We start from the raw sequence: 24346 nt of genomic DNA, 5'->3' as shown, positions 1-24346 counted from the left end.
ATTCCCTTTTTAAAATAAAACCCACTACAGTGGTATCGATGGCACATTTGGAGGTGGTGTTATTGTCATACCGAGCTACACAGTCGTAGGTGTATAGTGAGTAGAGCGGGAGCTAAGAACATAGCCCTGTGGTGCTCTGGTACTGATGGAGATAGTGGAGGAGATGTTTTTGCCAATTCTCACTGATTGTTGTCTGGAGTTGAGGAAATGCAGGATCCGATTACACTGTGGTGCATTGAGTTCCAGGTCTTGGAGTTTTCTGATCACTTTTGAGGGGATGATGCTGTTAAATGTTGAACTGTAATCAATAAAGAGCATCCTGATGAATGTATCTTAACTCTCCAGGTGTTCCAGGGCTTTGGGAAGAGCCAGTGAAGTGGTATCCGCCATGGACCTGGAATATATCCACATCACCACTCAGACAGGATCTAAAACACTTCAGCACTACCCTTTCAAAACATTTCATCATTATTGATGTAAGTGCTACTGTTTGATATTCATTAAAGCAGGTTACTGCACTCTTTTTAGACACCGGTATGATTGACGTCTGTTTGAAATAGATGGGTACCACACCTTGCTGGAGTGAGATATTGAAGATATCCATGAATACATTGGTAAATTGGTCAGCACAGAATTTTAATACTCTGTCCAGGCCGCATGATTTCCTCGGATTCACTATTCTGAAGCCATCATGCACGTCATCCGCAGATACAGACAGGATGGGATCATCAGGGGACATGGGGGTGTGGAGGGGTGGTTTGTCACTTTTACTGTTGTCAAATCTGGCGTTGAAGGCATTGGGTTCCTCTGGGAGGGAAGCTTTGCTGTCTGCTACTTCACCAGATTTGGTTTTGAGGCAGCCCTGCCACTGCCGTTGGATATACCTTGTTGTTTCCATTTTCATCCGGAATTTCCACTTGACCTCGGAGATAGCTTTCCACAGGATCTCCGGACTTAAATGCCTGTGATCAGGCTCTCAGCAGGTTCTGGATTTCATTGTTCATCCAGAACTTCTGGTTGTGATTCTGAATGATTTTTACCATATAACCATTTACGGAGTGGAAACAGGCCATGTCGACCTTTCAAGTCCGCACCTGTTCACTAAAACAACTCCACTAGCTCAAACCTCCCACTCACCGCAATGTGATGTTCAGGTTGAAATTTTTTGATGCATTGATAAACATATCCAGATCTCGGTTTTGCTGAAATAGACAATTGCAAAACTATTCATATTTCTACAGTTGACTATAAAGGCACCCTCCTACCCTCTCTTGCATCCCCCAAACTCCTCCATCATCCCTCCCTCATCCCCAAACCCTCATCTCCCCAGCCCTCCCTCATCCCCAATCCCTCATCTCCCCACCCGTCCCTCATCCCCAATCCATCATCTCCCCAACCCTCCCTCATCACTTCAACCCCCCACCCCTCTCATCCCCAATCCTTCATTCCCTGTGGTGACATATTCATCCACAGCTTTTTGATAAAGTCTGTGGCATCCCTGATGTAATCCTTCAGATCCTCAGCTAAGCTTTTGAACTCTGCCCAGTCTGCTGACTCAAAGAAGACATGTAAACATTCTTCAGCCTCTTGTGACCACTTTCTAGTTGTTCTGATCTCCAGTGCCTCTCTCTTTTAGGGTCTGTCTGTATGAAGGCAGAAAAAAGTACAGCTAGGTGATCAGACCTACCAAAATACAGTCTTGGGAAGGAATAGTAGTTGGGCTAGATTTACTTGACACAAGCTTGAATAAAGTCACCGATTAAGATTTGTAGTGCATCAGGCTAGGTCATTTCTTTTTTATTGGCCACATCATGCAGCTCCACAAGTGCCTATTTGTAATTGGCATCGAGAAAGATATAAACTTTGGTGTAGATCATTGATGAGAAATCTTGGGGTAGATAGAAGGGTCTGCATTTAGACGAGATTTTCTCTAAGGCAGTAGAGAATACACACATATAGATACTGTATACACACACACACACACACACACACACACACACACACACACACACACACACACACACACACACACACACACACACACACACACACACACACACACACACACACACATGAATATATTTAAAAAGGAAATAGATCAATTTCTAGACACAAAATCTATCCAAGGTATGAAAAGAAACAGAGAATGGTATTAATATAATAGATCAACCAGGAGAATATTAAATGTTGGAGCAGACTTAAAGGATTGAATAACCTATGTTTTTACATCAAATGGATGAGGTCCTAGTACCAACTTCATGCAGAACTTTGGAGATCAGTTTTCTTGTTCACCTGCAATGAATTGTGTGCCGTTATGCATTACGAATCATAGATTCTCAAAACTTTATTGCAAAGTCATGCAAGAAACAAAAGCATTGTCAGATGATCTCCTGATTTGACAAAAACACTTCAACTGCTCAATCAGAACTGAACTTCAGAAATAATGTACAATAATATGTGGCCTGCTGTGCTTATGGCTATGTTGGGTGAATATAGAATTATGTATTTATACTGTAAAACCCCTAATATCTGGCATCTATGGGGATTGGTAGATGATGGAAAAGTGTATTTTCCATTTGCTTTAAACTTACTTTTACAATGCCTAACTAATATAATCGCATTAACATGTTGTGATAGTACAGATCTATCACCAATGTACATAGGGTATATAGTTACTGTATCTAGACTGTGCTTACAGCGATTGGCTGAGAGCTAAGCCACACCTATTGTCTGGGCCTTAAAGGGTTGTGTCCCTAGCCAGGTCAGATAATTCCGGACTGGTCAGCCACCTGTGAAGAGCTCCTGTCTTTTGCTAATAAAATTGTAGAGCTCATCGAAAGAATCAAAGACTTATTGATCCAGCTGGCGACACCACTCCAGCGACCCAAATCCCGGCACCACAGTGGTCACGCCGGATGGTCAGATCCCCTGACCGCTACAGTCCTTGACCTACCCCTTCCTTTCATTCTCTCCCTCATTTTTTTTTCCCAGGGTCAGTTCTCCAAGAAGGGGTGAATGTGATAGTACAGATCTATCACCAATGTACATAGTGTATATAGTTACTATATCTAGACTGTGCTTACAGCGATTGGCTGAGAGCTAAGCCACGCCTATTGTCTGGGCCTTAAAGGGCTGTGTCCCTAGCCAGGTCGGATCATTCTGGACTGGTCAGCCACCTGTGAAGAGCTCCTGTCTTTTGCTAATAAAAGCCTTGGTTTGGATCAACAAGTCTTTGATTCTTTCGACGAGCTCTACACATGTTAAAAAACAAAAGGCAAACATTCTATACTGTACTTACACTGAACAAAACTTCACTTTAATCTTAAAGCATTTTACTTTATTTTCAGTCACATTCTTTAAAAACATTTAACCCATCACTTCATCTGCAGGTTCCTCCCCTGTATTGGAAATGGTTGTGGCTGTCATGTGATAGCATTTCCCCCTATCTAGTCAGAGGACACGCCAGCAGCCAATCAAGGTTTGGTTCTGTCCCACCCATTAGTGCACACTTTGCTGTTGAACCCATGTAAATTACCTGGACTGGACTCTAGAGCCTGCCTGTACTTGCCCTTTGGCCATTGGCTATTGAAATCAGATTAACCCTCCTGGCGCGGAGCCATTGAGCCCTTCTAATGATTGGGCTGGTGCCTCCAGCACTATAAAGATGCAATATGTTCTTTGTTCTCTCTCTTTGCCAGTTTGGGACTACCCTGCTTCACTCCAGGTCTAGAAATGTGGAAGGGCACTGGAGAAACTGTTGGTAAGATGTGCACTGTTAAAAGAAATGGGACTGTTTAATTAGTGTCCTGTGTAACATAGAGCTATGTCTGCACTGAGTCAAAGGGTTGGTGGGGCATTGTAGTGATTTTTCTTTGATCATTGTATGTACCAGTTCATTGTATGTGTGTGTGCTGCCTCAGTTACCATTTCCCGCACTTGTCTTCTGTAAATACAATCCTTCCCCACCTAAACTGTGTTCAGAGTCCTTTTGTTTGAGACCTACCAAACCTGCTTCCTTACTCACAACATCCCCCTCCATGAAGGCACCCAAAAGACAAACAATAATTTGATAGATAATTAACCCCCCTACCAAGTTTAAAGATAAAGCCTCTCTCTGGGACCGATCTAAATATTAATTAAACAGTATAAAGAAAGGATTAGTGTAAGTACAATATTTAAAGGTTAATATTTATTGATCACTCATATTGAAGTAAATGTTGCAAAAGCTGGGGAAAAATCTAGCTGAAAGTAAGATCCCAATATTTCTAATTTTAACTACCATTCTGTCATTTCCCTATTTGTAGGGTTGGGGGGTGATAGGTGGGAACATTAGTGCAAGGTTCTGCTGATGTTTTGAAAGAATCTAAGTCATGCTTTGACTTTTTCTATTGCACAGGATGTTAAGTATTTGAGTCATTATTTTATTCTGAATATTGTTCATCTATGGCAGTGATTCTCAACCTTTTTCCACTCATACCACTTTAAGTATTCCCTATGCCATAGATGCTCCGTGGGTATGTGGGTGGAAAGAAAAGATTTGAAAACCACTGTTTTAATCATACCTAATTGACTTGTTATATGTATGGTTTCATAACTCCAAAGGAAATGGGCCAATGACAATTTTTCTCAAGCAAAATATTTCAGTGACAATTGGGTCTTGAGCAGTGATTCTCAACCTTCTCTTCCCACTCACATACCACCTTAAGCAATCCCTTACTAATCACAGAGCACCAATGGCATGAGATGACTTAAAGTGGTATGTGAGTGGAAAGAAAAAGGTTGAGAATGAGGCTATTAAACTTGTCAGAGAAGCCCAATCAGTCCTATTTTGATTCTTAAATTAATCTGCCCACAAACCTATTCTTAATTACACACCTACGGTAAGGGCTAATTTACAGCAGACCTGCATGTCTTTATGATGTGGGATGAAACTGGAGTACACACAGGAAACCCATGCAGTCACAATGAGAATGTCCAACTTGAAAGCATTGGATTGAGACCAGGACCCCACAGCTGTGTTGCAGCAATGCCAACTGCTGTGCCACTGTCCCTATTTTTAATTTTTAGAAAAAAAATCAGTTGATTTGATGATGTGGGAGGTATATGCTTGTTGCTCTCCCATACTCAGATGATAGATGGGAATATCTTGCAAGGAATAATACCCATTTCTAGTCAAAACTTTCCATTTTATAATTTTACTTAAATTAATGGATAAAATTACAATGGGCATACCAACACAATCTTCCTTGCTAGTCTTGCCTTCTGTGTTCCAATTGTCAATAAAAGGCCGCTCCTAAATATTGGTGAAAGACATATTGCATAGGAAGATTTTGTAGGATGAGGAAGGTTCCCTGGCTTGCACAACTTTAGTAGAATTAAAATAAGCCTTTTTCATCTAACTGACCTAGGTCAACACCACCCTTATGGTTTTCAGAATATAGTTGAGGAATTCTCCCATTATTCCATTTAGTGCTTGCTTTGCATCATAGCAGTGTGCCATCCACTGATGGATGTGGCTTGCTGTCCCAAACTCAAGAAGGGACCAGGAGAAAACCATGTAAAATGATTATTGAGTTTAGTGAAGAAAATTGGAACCAATAAATCTCACTGACTGCATATGTATCCCAAGTCACATTTAGCTGATTTGGGTAAAGCTCCATTTATTCCTTCCTAATAAGCTGAGATGCTGCAAATGTACATGAAAACATATGAGCATGAATGCTTAGGTTGAGTTCAGTGTTTTGAACCAGTATTCCAGGCCATGCATTATTTTCCCATTACTTTTGAATGTTATTAAACAATTATGATTGATCACTTTTTTCATTCATTTCTACAATTACATGTTCATTCCATATTAAAATTAATGCAGGCTTGTGTAATTTATATTGTAGCACTTTCCAATCAGGCAATAAATGGATTCATATGAAATGTATGTGTGGCATGTTGGAAGTCTATGGATCAATTGAATCATAAAATTGTGCCATTAGAAACTACTTGCTTGCATTAAGTGCTGTAAAAGACAAACATTGGGTAATCATTCTTTGAATACAGATAAAAAAGTCATTGATTACTATATGAGTTTTCATTAGTTTGATACATCAGCATCTTAACTGTCAACTGTTCACGTCCAACAACTCCCAGCTGCAGTGGCATTATGAACTAGACACCAGAGAAAGTCAACCCCACGTGATCATATTTAATGAGCAGCATGTAGATTAAGATTGGTGACATTAAATATCTTTAATAGTAATGTGAATTACTTAATTATTTTTCTAGCCCGCCAGGATGAACTCCAAGTTACAGCAATAGAAGCATCAGCTCTCACAATGATACAATTCCTGGAGGAGAAAATCAAGTTCAAGTTTATGATCGTCCAATTGTACAAGTACAATCCAACGAAACAGAGTTCTCCGGTTCTCTGTGCAAAACATGCAGACACAAATCCAGACATACCACACATACAGACCAATGATGCCTGTGCAGTGAATATGTACATACATAAATTAAACGAAGAGTCTCAGAAATCTTGTATGAACAATTCATTCAGTTGTTTGGCAGTATCATTGGGACATTAAAATAACATTGTTTTGCATTTGCTGTATTTGAACATTTCTATTGAAGATTTTATAAGATTGGAGGCAGGCAATAAAGTTGTTATCTCAATTGAAGCTGCATGAGGTACCTTAAAGGATTATTATGGGGTGTACCAACAAATTTTAGGTATTGGCCTTTGGCCAATAGGAAGGGCCAAATGATACCAAATATCTCTCACACATTTTTATTTTAATGCTGTGCCATTGTAAAGAATAGAAAGAAAAGCTCAATACTAGCTGAGATGTTAAGATGGGATTGGGAAAGTTGGAGGCCAGGATTCATCAACCTTTGGAATGATCAACATTTGAATGAATTGAGTCTTTTTTAGCTCTGAGAATTTAGGCATCAGTTGATGCCAAACTCAGGAAGACCTTGTGAAGTTTTTTGGCTCCTTGTTCAAAAAGGCAACCTGGAGTCATGAGATGATCAGAGATGGAAGGCAGATGTAAGGGAAGAAATTGGGTGATTGTAGGTAAGATTAGTGATTCGGTAAATAAAGTCAGCACAGCTAAGTATGTTCTATGTAAGATCAATTGAAGAAATATACTACTGAAACGTAACTAATCTGAGTATTCCACGACTAGCATACTTTTGAAGAATGTGACCTAATTTTCTTAGCTCTATCATTTCATGAAGTGACTCATTAGGCACTTTGCAGGCTGGCCTTCATCTTCTACAAACTTGCAGTTACTAAACTCTCTATTCTCTATGTACTATTCCACTTCATCCTCATCACATGCTACCTTTGTGCTCTGTGACATAACATCTTCTGGTAGACAGGGACTTAGTTTTACAATTCTCAACCTCAGAGCCTTGGAATACCTTCTGGCCTTCCAAAGATCTGAGCTCCATTTGCTTACTTTGTTTGCTCCAAGGTGATTTTGCTTTCAGTTGCCAAGATTTGCAGCATTCCTCCCTAAACATTCTCCACATACTTTCTTTAAATAATACTTGAAACCTACACTTTGATGAAACTCTGCATTATTTGGCCATTTTGCTCCTTATGTGACCTGGTCAAAGTGTGTCTGAAAATAATGCCAATGAAATGTTTTGAACCCACAACCCTGTGAGACTGAAGTGAGGATTGTACCCAGTGAGTCAAGGCAAATAAAATCCCATGGGATGATGTATAGTTAGAGTGAGCTGACAGGTGATAGCCTCAGGTGGGTAGAGTCAGTATTCCATTGCCATTGTACTTCCTAATTTAATGAAGTGTACAAAGTTATCTTTGGCTGCAACTATATTATAGTAACAGCTGAAGTAATACAACCTGCTTCTGGAACTTTGCTACTTTGAAGTCAATTGAACTGAACTTCAGAAGTGAAATCCTTTAGAATTAGAAGATCGATCATTTCATGAATCTCATATAAGTAATAAACCATTGCAATTCCCTTCACCATTCCCACACATACATGTCTGTCCTCAGCCTAATCTATTGTCAGGATGTGGCCATATGTAAACTTGAGGAATTTCACATCATTATCCTCCTGGACAGCCTTATACCCAATGGCATGAACATTTCTTTTTGCCATATTTTGATAATCCCCACCTTTATCTGTTTTGATAGCCTTTTCAGCTCATTTTTACTCCTGTTATTAATTTTCTCTCTAACTTTCCACCTCCCCGAGGTCTCTCTCTAACTGTCTCTCCACCTTTCCCATCTTCTGTCCAATATACAGGAACATGCTTAGCCACTCCCCAACTATCCCCCTCTATACTTTATAAAAAGATCCTGACATGAAATATTGACTGACTATTTCTACCTGTGGATGCAGACAGACCCATTAGGTTCCTTCAACATCTCACTGATGGCTCTGGATTCCAGTATTAATGTTTCACCATTTACCTTCTAATGTCTATTTTAGCCAGGATGTGTGCAGGAGGGATGATTCATATCTTCCATATCTCCAGTGATTATTTACCTTAAAGAATCCCACACATGCATTTAATGTGTTATATCTAGAGTGCCCTGAAGTGATGAACTTCAATGCAAGTATCTATTAAAACGTGCCACCAGAATGTTCCAATATTTGTGGATGTGAAAAAGACAAATAGGGAAATGACTATTCAAAAACAAATTGAAAGATCTTGTGCCAAAATTTATGGATTTATGTGGTGTTCTTCTCTTTGTTAACATGTTGGATGTACAGTTAATTAGCAGGCGAGTCCTGAACTAATAAGGAACATAAAAATGGGAATCTTTGTGATCTTAATGGATATTGCCAATGTAATCCTCTACTCGGGTTTTCTTCAGGTTATTCAGAAGTAAATCATGTAATAAAATTGTTTAGAGATAAGATTGAAACTTTTCCCTTCCTACGAATGTGGTTTTGCTTTTATTTATATGCAGGTACTACATCAGAGATAGACAGACACACACACACACACACACACACAAACAGTATAAAGATAGAGAAATATAAATTGTGACAAATGTGCTATGATTAATCTTTAGTCTAATGTTAAAATTATATTTGATATATGTATATATATCTTAGTAAAAATTAGTGTTGGGTGGACAGGACTCATTTACATTCTACAGACACATATAGTTCTTTGCAGCTATTAGGTAGCTTCAGCGCAGACAACACATCTGCATTTTAAACACATGGTGTTTTGAGATGGAAGTTGGAGAGCCATTTGCAGAGATGGAATGGCTGCTGATTGAAGTTGAAACCAAGATTTGAAAGGATTTATGATAGTTCTTGCTTAATTGGGTCCAAAATGGCCTGTTAATGTACTGCATGCCATTGCACCCAATTAACCTACAACCCCAGTATGCTTCAAACAGTGGGAGGAAACCAGAGCACCCAGAGGAAACCCAGGCAGATGTGGGGAGAATGTACAAACTCGTTAGAGACAGTGCAGGATTTGAACCCCAGTCCCGATCGTTGATGCTGTAACAGAGTTGTGCGAACATGCTGTCCTAAGGTTTGCAATGGGAACTTCAAGGTTTACCACATTGGTGCAAAGTTCCTTTGAGCCTGATGGGTAACAATTCTGGGTATCCTCTCCTAAAGAATATAAATTAACTCAATGTTTTATAAAACATGTCACCATCTTTGTCGCCATCAAGGAGTTTTTATTTTACATCCCAACTATTAACTGTACGTAAATCCTTCAATTGTCTTGGTGGGAACTGAGATCAGGTCTCTGCAGTCCCAATGAAGTCTCTGGAACATTAATGTATAGATCATGGAATAGAAATACATATTTTTTATAATAAGAATTAAAGAAAGAGGAAAGAATGCTGATGGCAGAGACAAAACAGAACAAATAGTTACAGAGATATTATTTTTATGTATGTATTCTATTGTCTAAAATCCCAAATTTTGCAATGATGTCTCACAGTAATTATGGAGCAAATTATTCAGCAAGTTTCAATGTTAAACACAAAACTTACAATGTAGTTGTTTGCTTTGCCCTGAATCTCCACAAGATACTCAAAACCAGTTCTCTGCTGAGAGCTGCAATATTCATGAGCAAGCTGTGGCACTGATCCAATAGATACCAATTAGCATGTCAGAAAAAGCTAATGCATCCCAGTCAAAAGTTTAAAAAAATCTAACATCATCATTATCATGGAGAAAGCACGTCATAGGTTGAATCCGACTGAGATTGTCTGATCTTGCAAGCGAAAGTGTCAGGACTAGTCTTGGAACACCAGGTGCTGCAAGTTTCCGTGAGGGCCGCTGGACGAAGTGACGACTCTCTGTCTGCCTTAATGTCAACAAAAGTTAAAGAACTTATGTATAATACATTATAAATGCAGTATTATGTGACAATAATCTTTACCTTTTACAAAACAAGCTATTATTTAAAAGTTTAATTCTAGATGTTGTGGTGCACTGAGGTAGCAGCAAACAAGCGCAAAACTCAAAAGACTGTACAACAGGCTTTATTCCAGTAAAAGTCTGAACACTAGTTCATGCCTTGGTGGCTCCTGTGTAACTGGGTCAGGAGGGGCCAGCTAAGGTTTACATTCCTGTTGGCTGATTGATAGCCAGCCAGGTGAGTTAGCCTCCTAGGGGGTCTATTCAGTTCGGCTGATTGACAGCCAGCCAGGTGGAGTCAGCCCCTTAGGTAGTCTTCCTGCAGGTACAGAGATTGCCCCCTGCAGTAGGCTGGTGGTCATAGCACCACATTCACCCACTTCTTAAAATTGTCCTGGGGAGGATGTGTAAAACGGTGCCGGGTTGTATTTAAGATTCAGGTGGTTCGGTGGCTGTCAGAGTCTGGGACTGTCACAGGGTTGGCTCCTGGTCAAAGGTCGGCGAGGGTGTGGTTGCTACCTGAGGGCTGGCTGGATCCAGCATTGTCGTAGTGGGCATTGGTGTGGGCAGCGTGGTGTCTATCTGTATGTCTGTCTGTGGGGGGGGGGGGTGGCCTGGTGGGTGTGGTCCACCAGGAGTGGGGGTCTCTGGAGGGGTGGAGGGAGGACGTCAGCCTCCAGATCCTGGGTAGACCAAGGGTACCCATGGTGGGGAGGATGGGTCAGGTAGTTGTAATGCTGGGGGGGTGGGTCCCCTGCTGGTGCCAGATCCCTGTCGAGATGGGGTCCTCACGACCACTGGGGTACTTGATGTAGGTGTAATTACATGTTTGCGGAGGTGATGTGAGCCAAGCTGAGAGGGAGACACCAGTGACCGATTCCCTGGGGAATGAGAAAAGGAACTCGTGAGGGGTCTGATTAGTAGTCGTGCACAAGAGCGACTTAATGGCATGGAGTGTCTTGGGGAGGGCCTCTTGAAAGTAGTCAACGGACCAGTCTTTGGACCTCAAGGCCAGGAGGACTGCCTTCAAGATCACCCTGTTTATGCACTCTACCTGCCCGTTGCCCTTGGGTGTTGCTAGTTGTGCAACTAGTCGCAATACCTCATGCTACCAGGTACTGGCGCAGCTCTTCACTCATGAAACCGGACCCCTGATCACTGTGGATGAAGGCTGGGTATCCAAACATGGTGAAGATCTGTGTCAGTGACCTGATAACGGTGACTGTGGAAGAGTTAGGGCAATGGATGGCGAAGGGAAAATGGGAGTATTCATCTACGACTGCAAGAAAGTACACATTCTTGTTCATGGAAGGCAGGGAGCCCTTGAAGTCGATGCTAAACCGTGGGCCTGTGGCAGGTGGAAAAAGCATGGTTTGCACTCTGCACAGACCCTGCATGACTGGGTCATAGTCCTGAATTCTTGGACGATGAAGGGGATGTTCCAGGACTTGATAAAATGGTACAGGTGCATGATGCTCGGGTGTTAAAGGGTGTCATGCAGAGCCTGCAGTTGGTCGGACTGCACAATGATGCAGGTCTGGGACAAGGCGTCAGGGGAGTCATTGAACTTCTTAGGTCTGTACTGGATTTTATAGCTGAACGTGGCCTGCTTGACTCTCCAGCACAAGATCTTATCATTCTTGATCTTGCCCTTATGGATGGTGCTGAACATGAAAGCCACTGCGTGTTGGTCGGTGAGGATGGTAAACCTCCTGCCTGCTAGGTAGTGGCGCCAGTGGTAAACCGCTTCCACGATCACCTGGGCCTCCTTTTAAATGGCACGTCTCTGAGCTCAGAACCATGGAGGGTCCTGGAGCAGAAGGCCACAGGTTTCCCCCCCTTGGTTGAGGGTGTCCGCAAGGGCAACATCAGTGTCCTTATCCATGGCATGCATTATAGCATCGGCAATGTCCTGCCTGATATGAGCAAAGGTGCTTGCACCTCGGAGGGGGAGGAAAGGTGGTGGTTTGGGCCAGTGGGCGGACCTTGTCTGAAAAATGGGGGACCTACTGGGAGTAATAGGACAAAAGCCCAAGGCACCTGCGGTGGGCCTTGTGCATTTGGGGAGGGGCAGTTCCATTAGTGGACACATGTGTTCTATATCAGGACGAATGACACCATGTTTCACAATGTACCCTAGGATGGTGTTGTAAGTGAGGTTCAGCTCCTCAGCCTTCCGGAGAAATCTCTCCAGGTCGTCAATCATGGTCCTGCTGGTCGTGTCCGCAGTTAGGGAAATTGTCTAAGTACGGGAATTTTGCTCTTAGGTTCTGCCGGTCTACCATGCAGTCCATCTCCCGCTGGAAAACAGAGACACCATTAGTGACTTCAAAGGCAGTATATGGTTTATCCCAGGTGTGGATAGGGACCAGGTGGTAGGCCGGCTTTAGGTCAATTGTCGAGAAGACCTTTTAGCGGGCTATCTCATTGATCATGTCAGCTATTCAGGTTAAGAGGTAGGTGTCAAGTTGGATGTATTGGTGTATGGTCTGGCTATAATCAATGACCATCCTCAATTTGCTAATCCCTTTTACCACTAGGACTTGGGGTCTCCAGGGACTGGTGCTGGGCTCTATGATACCTTCTGCCAGAAGCTGCCTCACTTCTGCTTTAATGAAGGCTCTGTGGGCCACACAGTAGTGCCTGCCTGCTCCTGGCAGCTATGGGCTTGAAATCTGATGTAAGGTAGTTGAAGAGGGCGGGAGGGGTTACCCATAGCATGGAGAGGCCTCAGGTGGATTGGGGGCAGTCGTTGTGCTGTGTGCTGTGGAGTATGAGTGGGGTGAGGGGCCCACCGAAGGCGAGGGTAATGCTTTGGAGGTGGCACTGATGTCCAGGCCTCAGAGGTCTGGGGCACAGAGCTGGGCATGACCAGGAGCCTGAATCCTTGGTACATTACCCCCCCACCCCACTGTCAATTCCACTGAGCAGCGCCCAAGAGCCGTGATGGAGCAATCCTGGGCTGCAAAAGCGATGGAAAAGTTTGTGGAATAGATTTTGAGCTTTAGTGTCTGGGTCACGTTCAGGTGCATGAAGTTCTCAGTACTACCACTATCGAACAGGCATCTTGTTATCTTCCCATTGACAGTGATGTCCATCATTGAGTGCCCTAGTGGTGGACACTAGGACCATCTCGGGGTCTGAGTCGCTACCCCGATGGATGAGATGAGTAGCGACCAGCTAATTCCTTCCAGAGCATGGGGTATATCTGGTGGGTGATTGGTTATGCGCCCATGTTGACCACGTCATCCCGTCGATGTGAAGTCAGGGCCCAGCTGGCCCAAGATGGCAGTGCCTGGTGGTTGCATGTGGCATCTGTGCGGTCGGGTGACCTGACCAGCAGTAAAGCTGAAGGTGACATCATCTGAGTGACCAGAAATGGCATCTTTGGTGCAGGTGGAAGTCGTGCGGTGAAAGACGGCAGAGCCCAGGTCGAGCACACTGCAGCTTTGTGGGTCAGTGGTTGGGCCGGAAGTGACGTCAATGGTGAGGGTGGAAGTGGCGGGGTGCATAATGGCGTCACCTGGTCCTCGCACATGGCGGCATTTGGGAGGGCTCCCAGCTGGTCGTGGAGGGCTGCAGTGCTTCTGACGGGCCTGGAAAGGTGCTACCCTCATTGGGAGCAATGCGAGTTCCTCACCAGGCAGCCTCTGCGGGATCGCCTGTCTGATCCACACCAGGACCCGCAGTACTTATAGGAGTGAGCTGCGCTGGAAGCTGCGATTGTCTCCTCCACATTAAGGCCCTTCAGAGATGGTGGTCGTTTGTACCTGCCAGACTGAGGGGTTGGGGGAGTCGGGCATCGAAGACCTCTGCATGATGAGCTACAGCCTCCAGGGAGTGGACTACCTCCATTGTCCTGGTAAATGAGGCAATGTTTTCCTCCAGCAGCTTCTGTCGGGCGCTTCTCGAGCGCAGCCCTCGCATGCTGGCATCCTGGATCAGTCACTCCATTTCCCTTTCGGTTACCCTGGTCTCGGCCAGGCACGAGCAGGCTAGCTCACGCAAGGTCCCCAGATAGTCATCTTCTGTCTCACCTAGCTGCTGGAACCTGATGCCGAGCTGCGTACAGTTTATCTTTCGCACAACCAATTAGTGGTAATTCTGTCTTGCTTGCAGGAAAAATTATTTTCAGGGTTGTATGTGATGTCATTTAAGTACTCTGACAATAAATCTGAAATCTGAAAAAAATTAATGTAAAAAAAATCATTCATTTAGGTGAAATGCAAATCAACCACATGGTTACAAGTTGAACAAAGAAATAATGCTTGGATTCTACATGTTAGCATGAAAGATAGAAAAGTATTGCTCAGGAATAGACCTTCCGTCTACCTGTTTGTGTTGAATATGATGCACAATTTAAACTAACACTTTTCTCCTTGCACCTGATACACATCCCTCTTTACCCTCCATATTCATGTGTTTGTCGAGAGGCCTCTTCAATGCTGCTGTCATATTTGCTTCCAGCGCTACTCCTGGCCACATGTTCCAGGCACTGACCACTTGGATTAAAATTCAACTTGCCCAGCAATACTCCTTTGAGCTCTCCCTCTCAATCCCTCATGAATGCATGAACTCTAGTGTGTGACATTTTTAGCCTGCATAAATCATTGTGATGGACTCCACTGTCAAGGATTCTCATAATTTTGTAAACTACTATCAGATCATTGCTCAGCCTCCTACGTGTGTCCATGGAAAACAGCATCCTGATAAATCTCCTGTACCATCATGAAAGCCTCCACACCCTTTTTGTAAAGGGGCTATCAGAACTGTGTACAATATTCTAAGTGTGGCATAATCAAAGCTTTATGTTGCTGGAACATGACTTCCTTACTCTGATACTCAATACCACACCCAATGAAGGAAAGCAGGCCATACATACTTTTAAATCACCCTATCAACCTGCATGGCCATTTTCAAGGAGTGGTTGATGACTACGCTGATGTGTGGGGAATTATCCTTCTATCTGTTTGTTCCAATCAGGCAATTCAGAGGACTAGATATGATCTCTGGAAGGGCATTCTCAATCCAAAATGATAAACATGCAGTCTCAGACAGATGCTTGGCAACTGTGGCAGGGGTTCCATGCCATCACTTCCTATAAGGCAAAACCAAGTAGCATTAATAACAGTGAAACATATTTCCCAGATGAGCTCAATGCCCCTATGCTCTGTTCAAAAGGGAAAAAGTACTGTACCCACAACCCCCAGATCTCTCTACGCTCCCACTCACAGAGGTTGACATGAAAAGAACCTTCCAAAGGGTGAACACTTTGGACCTGGAGGTGTATCTGTATGCATTCTTAAAACTGGCTAGTGAAGGGATGTATTGCTGATTGGAAGCCTGTGACCAGCTGTGTGCTGCAGGGCTCAATGTTGAGCTACTGTTTTTTGTTATCTATTTTGAAGGTTTGAATGGCAATGCAGTTAATGTGATAAGTAAGTTGTGGATGACCCCAAACTGAGCAGTGAGGAAGGATATTGACATTTACAACAAGATGTAGATCAATTGGGAAGATGGGTGCAGTTGAGGCAAATGGAGAGTGTTACAGAACAGAAATGCGTAAGGTTATGGGTCCTAGGTTTCCTGAAAAATGGCAACTGAGGCAAACAAAGTGGTGAAGAAGGGATTTGGAGTAATGAGCACAAAAGATGTGATCTCATGATACAGCTGAACAAGGTGATTGTGAGTCCACACTGAGAGAACTGTGTGCAGGAAAGAAATCAATGAATAAATGAAAAGGGGTGAAGAGTGACCAGGATGCTGCTGGGATGTGAGAGCAGGAATTGTAGGGAGAGGTTAGAAAGATTGGGTCTTCATTCCCTAGAGTAAAGGAGGCTGAAAAGTGATCTTATGGAGGTTTATAAGATCATGAGGAGTGTGGATAAAGTGAACAGTCACAGCCTTCTTCCCAGAGCAGATGGCTCTATAACAAATGAGGATAGGTTTAAGGTGGAGGAGAGAGAATTAAAAGGAAACTTAGTGGGAATATTTCCACCCAGGCTGTTATTCATATTTGGAATGAGCTGCTGGAGGAAACTCTAAAAGATGCTGCAATTTACATATTCAATAGACACATGGATGGATATATGGATAGGAACGACTTTGAAGGATATGAATCAAATGTAGACAAATGGGATAAGCAAAGGATGCCAACTTGGTCAGCACAAGCAGGTTGTGCTGAAGGCCGTGTTTCACGCTGTGGGGACTTTGACTCTTTGCAACTTTGCTAACCTGGAGAAAATATTATGGTTTGGGGTTACTCTATTGAATGTTGTTCAGCAAACATTGAGTGGCTAGCTCATGTGACTCTCGCTTCATTCCAAAATCAATAAACATGCACGACCGTAGTTTTGGGAAGAAGAAATATCAAAAGCCTCCACCATCTCTATGTACAAATGGCCACATCTGCACCAGGTGTACCGAGATGCAGTTACTAAGGGAGCGAATTAGGGATATGGAGTTGCAGATTGATGACCTGCAGCTTGTAAGGGAGAGTGAGGAGTTAATCGACTCAAGTTTCAGGGCGATAAATACTCCAGAACCCGTGTCAGGTAAGTGGGAAACCGTCAGGGGGGAAAGAAAAAAGCAAGAAAAATGGAGAGCACACCAATGACTATCCCACTCAGCAACAGTTATGTTGTGTTGGATTCTGTTGAGGGAGATGACCAGACAGAAGATGGCCACGGGCACCAAGTCAATGGCAATGAGCCTGGCAGAGTGGTGCAAAAGAAAAGGAAAAGGAGAAATGCAGTAGTTATTAGGGACTCCATTGTCAGGGGTACAGACAGGAGGTTCTGTGAGCCAGATAAGTATACCCACATGGTGTGCTGCCTCCCTGGTGCAAGGGAGATATCACAAATTGGGTCCAAAATATTCTGAGAGGAGAGGGAGAGCAGCCTGATGTCTTGGTACATGTGGGTACAAACGACATTGACAAAAAAAGGGAGGAGGTAATGAAAAGGGATTACAGTGAGCTGGGACGACAGGAATGTTAGGGTGGTGATCTTGGGATTACTAACTGTTCCAAATGCAAGTGATGAAAAGAATGTAAGGATAAGGAAAATGAACGTGTGGCTGAGGGGCTGGTGTACAAGACAAGGATATGGCTTCTTGCATCATTGGGATCTCTTTTGGGAAAGGCATGATCTTTACAAGAGGGACGGGTTGCACCTAAGTCCAAAAGGTGTCAACATTTTGGCAAGTATGTTTGGTACAGCAGTGGGGCAAGGTTTAAACTAAGTTGGCAGGGATATGGGAACCAGAATGATAGGGAAAAGGGTAGGGAAGATAAAGTAATGGCCAGGAAAAGTAAAATAGGAAAAGTAATGTTGGGAGGAGAAAGTAAAAAATCAGATGGTGCAGTGAGTTTTCGGGTCAATGATAGTGTTAAGAAAATTACAAAGAAAAATAGTGGGCAGAAAATTCAAAAGAAAATGTTACAGACGTCACTAGATATTAAAAGGACAAAGAGCATAAGGGCTCTTTATCTGAATGCCCGCAGTATTAGAAATAAGGTTAGTGAACTTGAGGCGCAAATCGGTACCCATGCCTATGATTTGGTAGCCATCACGGAAACATGGCTACAAGGTGCCTCTAAATGGGAATTAAACTTTCAAGGGTATCAGGTGGTGCAAAGAGATAGTCAGGATGGTAAGGGAGGTGAAGTTGCACTCTTAATCAAAGATGAGCTTCAGGCAGTAGTGAGGGATGATATAAGATCTAAAGAGCATAATGTTGAGTCCATTTGGGTAGAGATAAAGAATAACAAAGGGAAAAAAAATTACTGGTGTGTGTTATCTATCACCCACCAAATAACAATAGTTTACTGGCACAGGAAATAAATAGAGAGATAAGTGAGGCATGTAATAATGATTCGGCAGTAGTCATGGGGGTCTTTAACTTCCACATAGATTGGGAAAATCAAGTTGGTCGTGGGAGTCTGGAAGAGGACTTCATAGAATGCATCTGCGATAGCTTTTTTGAGCAGCATGTTAAGGAACCCACAAGAGAAAATGCTCTCCTGGATCTAGTGTGCAATGAGATAGGTAGAGTAAATGATGTAATAGTCAGAGATCATCTGGGAAATAGCGATCATAGTATGATTGAATTTCTCATTCAGATGGAAGGGGAAATAGTTTGATCTAAAACAAATATATTATGCTAAAACAGGGGTGACTACCATAGGATGAGGGAGTAATTGGGCAGAGTGGACTGGGAGCACAGGCTAATTGATGAAACAGTTGAGGAACAGTGGAAGATTTTCAAAGAAATATTTTGTAATGCTCAACAAAAATATATTCCGGTCAGGAAAAAGGGCAGCAAGGGAGGGAAAAATCAACCGTGGTTAACAAAGGAAATAAATGAGAGTATAAAATTGAAGGTGCAGGTGTACAAAGTTGCAAAGAGCAGTGGGAAACTGTAAGATTGGGATAACTTTAAGAGACAAAAGGGGTTACAAGGCAGGTAATAAGAAATGGGAAAAAGGATTATGAAAGTAAATTGGCACAAAATATAAAAAGAGAAAGCAAAAAAAATTATAAATATATAAAACAGAAGAGGGTGGCCAGAGTTAACATAGGACCCTTGGAGGATGAGAAAAGAAAACTGGTAGCAAAAAATGAGGAAATGGCTGAGGCATTGAACAAATATTTTGTGTCAGTCATCACAGTGGAAGACACATCCAGCATGCCCAAGTGCGGAGTTAAGGATGCGAATGTTGGGGAGGGCCTTGATAAAATAGTTGTTACAAAGGAAGTAGTGATGGAGAAACTAATGGGACGAAAGGCAGACAAATCACCTGGTCCTGATGATATGCATCCAAGGGTTCTGAAGGAAATGGCAGAAGTTATAGTTGATGCATTGGTGGTCATATACCAAAGTTCCTTGGATTCTGGGCAGGTCCCGGCAGACTGGAAGACAGCAAATGTCATGCCACATTTTAAGAAGGGATGTAGGCAGAGACTGGAAATTATCGGCCAATTAGCTTGACGTCTATAGTTGGAAAAAATGCTTGAAGCTGTCATTAAAGATGAAATAGTGAAACTTTTGGAACATAAGGGTTCAATCAGGCAGATGCAGCATGGTTTTAGAAAGGTAAGGTCTTGTTTGACAAACTTGTTAGGATTCTTTGAGGATATAATGGGTGCGGTGGATAGAGGGGAACAGGTTGATGTTGCATATTTGGATTTCCAGAAAGCGTTTGATAAGGTGATAAGGAGATAAGAGACTTATCAGTAAGTTACAGGAAAGTGGAGTCCGGGGAAGTATATTGGCCTGGATTGAAAATTAGTTGTCTGACAGGAGGCAGAGAGTCGGGATAAATGGGAGTTTTTCATGTTGGCAGAGAGTGGTAAGTGGGGTGCTGCAGGGGTCAGTGTTAGGCCCACAACTGTTCATCATTCACATTGATGACTTGGAGGAGGGGACAAAATGTGGTGTAGCCAAGTTTGCGGATGACACCAAACTGAGTGGAAGAGCAAATTGTAATGAGGATGTGTGGAGTCTGCAGAGGGATATAGTTAAGCTTGATGAGTGGGCAAAGGTCTGGCAGCTGACGTGGACTTTTTACCCCCTCCATAAATCTTCGTCCGCGAAGCCAAGCCAAAGAAAGAGAAGAAGGAGATAAGAGACTTATCAGTAAGTTACAGGAAAGTGGAGTCCGGGGAAGTATATTGGCCTGGATTGAAAATTAGTTGTCTGACAGGAGGCAGAGAGTCGGGATAAATGGGAGTTTTTCATGTTGGCAGAGAGTGGTAAGTGGGGTGCTGCAGGGGTCAGTGTTAGGCCCACAACTGTTCATCATTCACATTGATGACTTGGAGGAGGGGACAAAATGTGGTGTAGCCAAGTTTGCGGATGACACCAAACTGAGTGGAAGAGCAAATTGTAATGAGGATGTGTGGAGTCTGCAGAGGGATATAGTTAAGCTTGATGAGTGGGCAAAGGTCTGGCAGATGGAGTACAATGTTAGTAAGTGTGAGGTTATCCATTTTGGCAAGAAAAATAAAAGAGGTGAATATTATTTAAAGGGTGAAAAATTACAGCATGCTGTTGTGCAGAGGGACTTGGGAGTGCTTGTGCATGAATCGCAAAAAGTTAGGTTGCAGGTGCAGCAGGTTATTAAAAAGGCAAATGGAATGTTGGCCATTGCTAGAGGAATTGAATTCAGGAGTAGGGAGGTAATGTTGCAACTGTATAAGGTACTGGTGAGACCGCACCTGGAGTACTGTGTCCAGTTCTGGTCTCCATATTTGAGGAAGGATATACTGGCTTTGGAGATGGTGCAGAGGAGGTTTACTAGGTTGATCCCTGGGATGAAGGGGTTGACTTATGATGAAAGATTAAATCGTCTAGGATTGTATTCGCTCGACTTCAGAAGAATGAGAGGAGATCTTATAGAAACATATAGGATTATGAAGGGTATGGATAGGATAGATGTAGGAAGGTTTTTTGAGCTGGCCGGGGAAACTAAAACCAGAGGACACAGTCTCAAGATTCGGGGGAGTAGATTTAGGACAGAGATGAGGAAAAATAGTTTTTCCCAGAGAGTAGTGAATGTTTGGAATTCTCTAACCAGGGAAGTGGTTGAGGCTGCCTCATTAAACATATTTAAAATTCGGTTAGATAAATTTTTACATGATAGAGGAATTAGGGGATATGGGGCGAAGGCAGGTAGGTGGAGTTAGGTCATAAATTAGATCAGCCATGATCGTATTGAATGGCGGAGCAGGCTCGATGGTCCATTTTTGGCCTACTCCTGTTCCTACTTCCTATGTTCTATGTTCCTACAATGCCATATTTTAAAACAAAGTGCTGCAAGCAGATGTTTTTTTTTAAAAAGCATATTTACATTTTGAAAGCTTTAGTTGTATTGTTCAAATATCTGAAAAAACTTTTCACAAATAATTTTGGGTGCTTCTGTGTATTCCCAGCAACCATAATTGAGTCAGTAGGATAAATAAAGGAAAATGTGATGCCGTGAATACAAAATTAACACCTCTACCTAAAATTCATTCCTCGTCGCTGAGACTAAAAATGTTGAACAATATAAAAAAACTGCAAGTTCAGAAAGCAGAAATGAAAACAAGAAATTCTGGCAACTGTCAGACAGCTGCATCAACGAAAAGAGAAAAAAGTTAATGTCAGGTGGATAACAAATCTGCAACTTAGAACATGTTGTACATGACTTAGAAAAGTAGGTAGTGCCATCGATGTGAATGGCAATGTATTTCAGAAAACACCAAATTATTAGCAGCACTTTTTAAACACCATAAACCTTGGTTCCAAGAATCTAGAATTTGAGAATGAAATGAAACAAATATCACAGGCAGCAAAGCTTTGTCTGAATAGGAATTTATGGAAGAAGGGAGGAAAACTTTGGCACTGACATATTTGCCAGAAGAAAGGCAATTTTCCAAATCCTCTGAAAATGAAAGAGCCTACAGCAGCAAGCAACAAGGGGTGAACAGCATTTGTGCATGTGATCTCTGACAGGTAACATTTGCACCACACGAGTGCCAGGCAATAATCAGTTTTAATTAGAGAGAGTCCAACAACCCACCTTGATATTCAAAGTTATTTAGCATCATCCAATATCCACCATCAACATCCTTGGAAGTGGAAGCAGGTAATCTTTGTAATGCAGTGGAGATATTTCCAAAAGTCACCCAGGCTTAGACTAGACTAGTTGAGAATAGACTAATCCGGATATAGATAGGGATGATGGAGAAGATGGAGCCTGTGCTTCAGGAATGGAATTAGTCTAAAGACGATAGCTTTAGTTGATCAATATTTTGTTGAGGAAAGGCTCTGCTTATACATGTTTGACATCAGTGTGACAAATCAGAGATCATTGAGGGATTAAGAGAAATGCTGCTGAGAAATATATTGGTGTTACAAGATTACCGGTGGAAACTGCAACATTTGTGGTTGGTGTGGCTGAATCCTGAACAGAAGAAACTAATAGATGCCTAGAAGCCTGAAATGGTAAAAATAAACATGCAATTCAGCACCATCAAACTTTCTGCTCATGTCTTCTGGGTGCTTTCTACTCCAATGCAACTTAAATCATCCAAAACTCAAGGGAGTGTCCTCAGCTGTTTGTGCATCATATTCTAGAGTATATTCAGGAAATTGGAAGTGGCTGATTTTGTAGGGTTGTTTTGGGGAACTCGACCAGGATTCAAGTTTAGCATGACTACTAAAGAACTAAAAGGCCGTGCACACAGAGCATTATTGGTTCTTTAAAAAGAGAGAGGCTTATTGAGTTTCACAGTGTCCAAATGTGTTCCAATGCTTTGGGCAATGCACTGAAACTGCCCCTTAGCTATTGGGATATGAGCTTTGTCTGCTGGATGCCATAAAAGACTACCAGCATTGTCAGCAGAGTCCCAATGGTTCAGAAATGTTATAGCTAAAAAGAATGGGCTGTGAAATAGCTGCTGGAGATGCACAAGCATGCTCTTGTGCACAATGCTTTAATGCAACACAACTGTTTTCTTTCAGCACATTTGACTATGAAAATTGACAATTATGGCATGGGATTCAGCTGATACACAGAAGATTATATTGTTAACAGTTATGGTTAATATATTCCGATGTGCTAGATTTCAACTGAGCTTGTAGGTGATGCTTGTAGGTGATGCATGCATGGAGCATGCAGTAACAGAACAAATGAGACATTGCAATATTTGGTCTTTGGATGTTGCATTTTGGGAGCTATTTGAGATTGCAAGCCAGCCCTATATGCCCCTTTCTGACAAAGAGATGCTAATCTTTGTTAAAAATTGCCAAATGCCAGAGTATTTTCTATTCCACAGTTGCTTACAAGCAAAGTAGGTGTACATTAGATAATATATTCCCTAAAATGAGGATAACAGAAGTCTACTTGTATTGTAGAATATTCCTGTATTACATCTCGTTTAGTTTCAAATAAAAGAAAGGGGTTCGCCGAGTGAGGCTGTAGGGCTAGAACTTAGAAAGAAGAAGAGAATGATATTTTTGAAGGGATTATATTATAGACATTAAGAATTAGAGGAGCACAATGTGTAGGGAGATCTCAATTAACAGTCTAAGATAGAATTACTGCAAAATTTTTTTACTTCCCCAATATTGACTGGAGCATCCATACTGAAATGGGCTTGGATGGAAAGAAATTTGTTAAATATATTCAAGAAAGCTTTAATCAAATATTTTCAGGCCTAACTAGAGAAGGTACAATGCTGGAGCTCCTGTAGGGAACAAGATAGGCAAACGATACTGGGTGAGAATTTTGTGTTAAGTGACTATAATTATAGAGATAGATGGGACTGGTCTGAAAGTTGTAAATTTGGATCAAATGAGGGAGGAACTTCCAGAGGCTGAATGGAAGAGTATATTTGCAGGTAAGGGGACAGCTGGAAAGTGGGATGGTTTTAAAGGCGAGTCAGCAAGAGTTCAGACACTGAATGTTCATGTTGGAGGTGAAGGGTAAGGCTGGGAAATTTAAGGAACACTGAGTGATAAAAGATATTGAGGGTCTTGTCAGGAAAAGAGAAGCTTGCATCAGATTTAGGGAATCTCGATGACATGATTCCCTTGGCATCATGGAAAGTGTAAGAGTGCAAGAGAGAAATCAGGAGGGCCAAAAGGGAAGGAAATGGAACTGGAAGATAGAGTAAGGGAAAATCCCAAGAGTAGCTTAGGAGAGAATTAGTCCAATTAAAGATTAACATGGCTATCGTTGCATGAAGTTACAAGAGATGGGTGAGATTTTAAATGAGAATTTCACATCAGTTTTTACTGTGGAGATCATAGAAGCTATAGAAATGAAACAAATATGTTGCTATGTTCTGAACCATATATGAATTAACAAAGAGAAGGTCTTAGTTTGCAGAGGCCTTTGCTGAGATATTTACTTCATCTTTGGCCTCAGGTAAAGTGTCATAAGATTGTAAGGTGGCTAATGTGGTATTGCTATTTCAAAAGGGCAGTAAGGC

The 24346-nt window shown here is 42.2% G+C and overlaps 1 long non-coding RNA gene across 1 annotated transcript; it reads left to right on the top strand.

Annotated features, from left to right (window-relative positions):
• Window positions 1-332: 332 nt before the first annotated feature.
• On the top strand, window positions 333-6536 carry LOC138756175 (uncharacterized). Its single transcript, XR_011352830.1, has 3 exons — window positions 333-476; window positions 3699-3760; window positions 6277-6536. It is a non-coding gene; the product is annotated as an uncharacterized lncRNA (long non-coding RNA).
• Window positions 6537-24346: the final 17810 nt, after the last annotated feature.

The sequence above is a fragment of the Narcine bancroftii genome, chromosome 3 (assembly GCF_036971445.1).
Source record: "Narcine bancroftii isolate sNarBan1 chromosome 3, sNarBan1.hap1, whole genome shotgun sequence".
Lineage (NCBI taxonomy): Eukaryota > Metazoa > Chordata > Chondrichthyes > Torpediniformes > Narcinidae > Narcine > Narcine bancroftii.
Note: the sequence above shows the minus strand (reverse complement) of the source record. Positions and strands in the feature narration are given on the sequence as shown.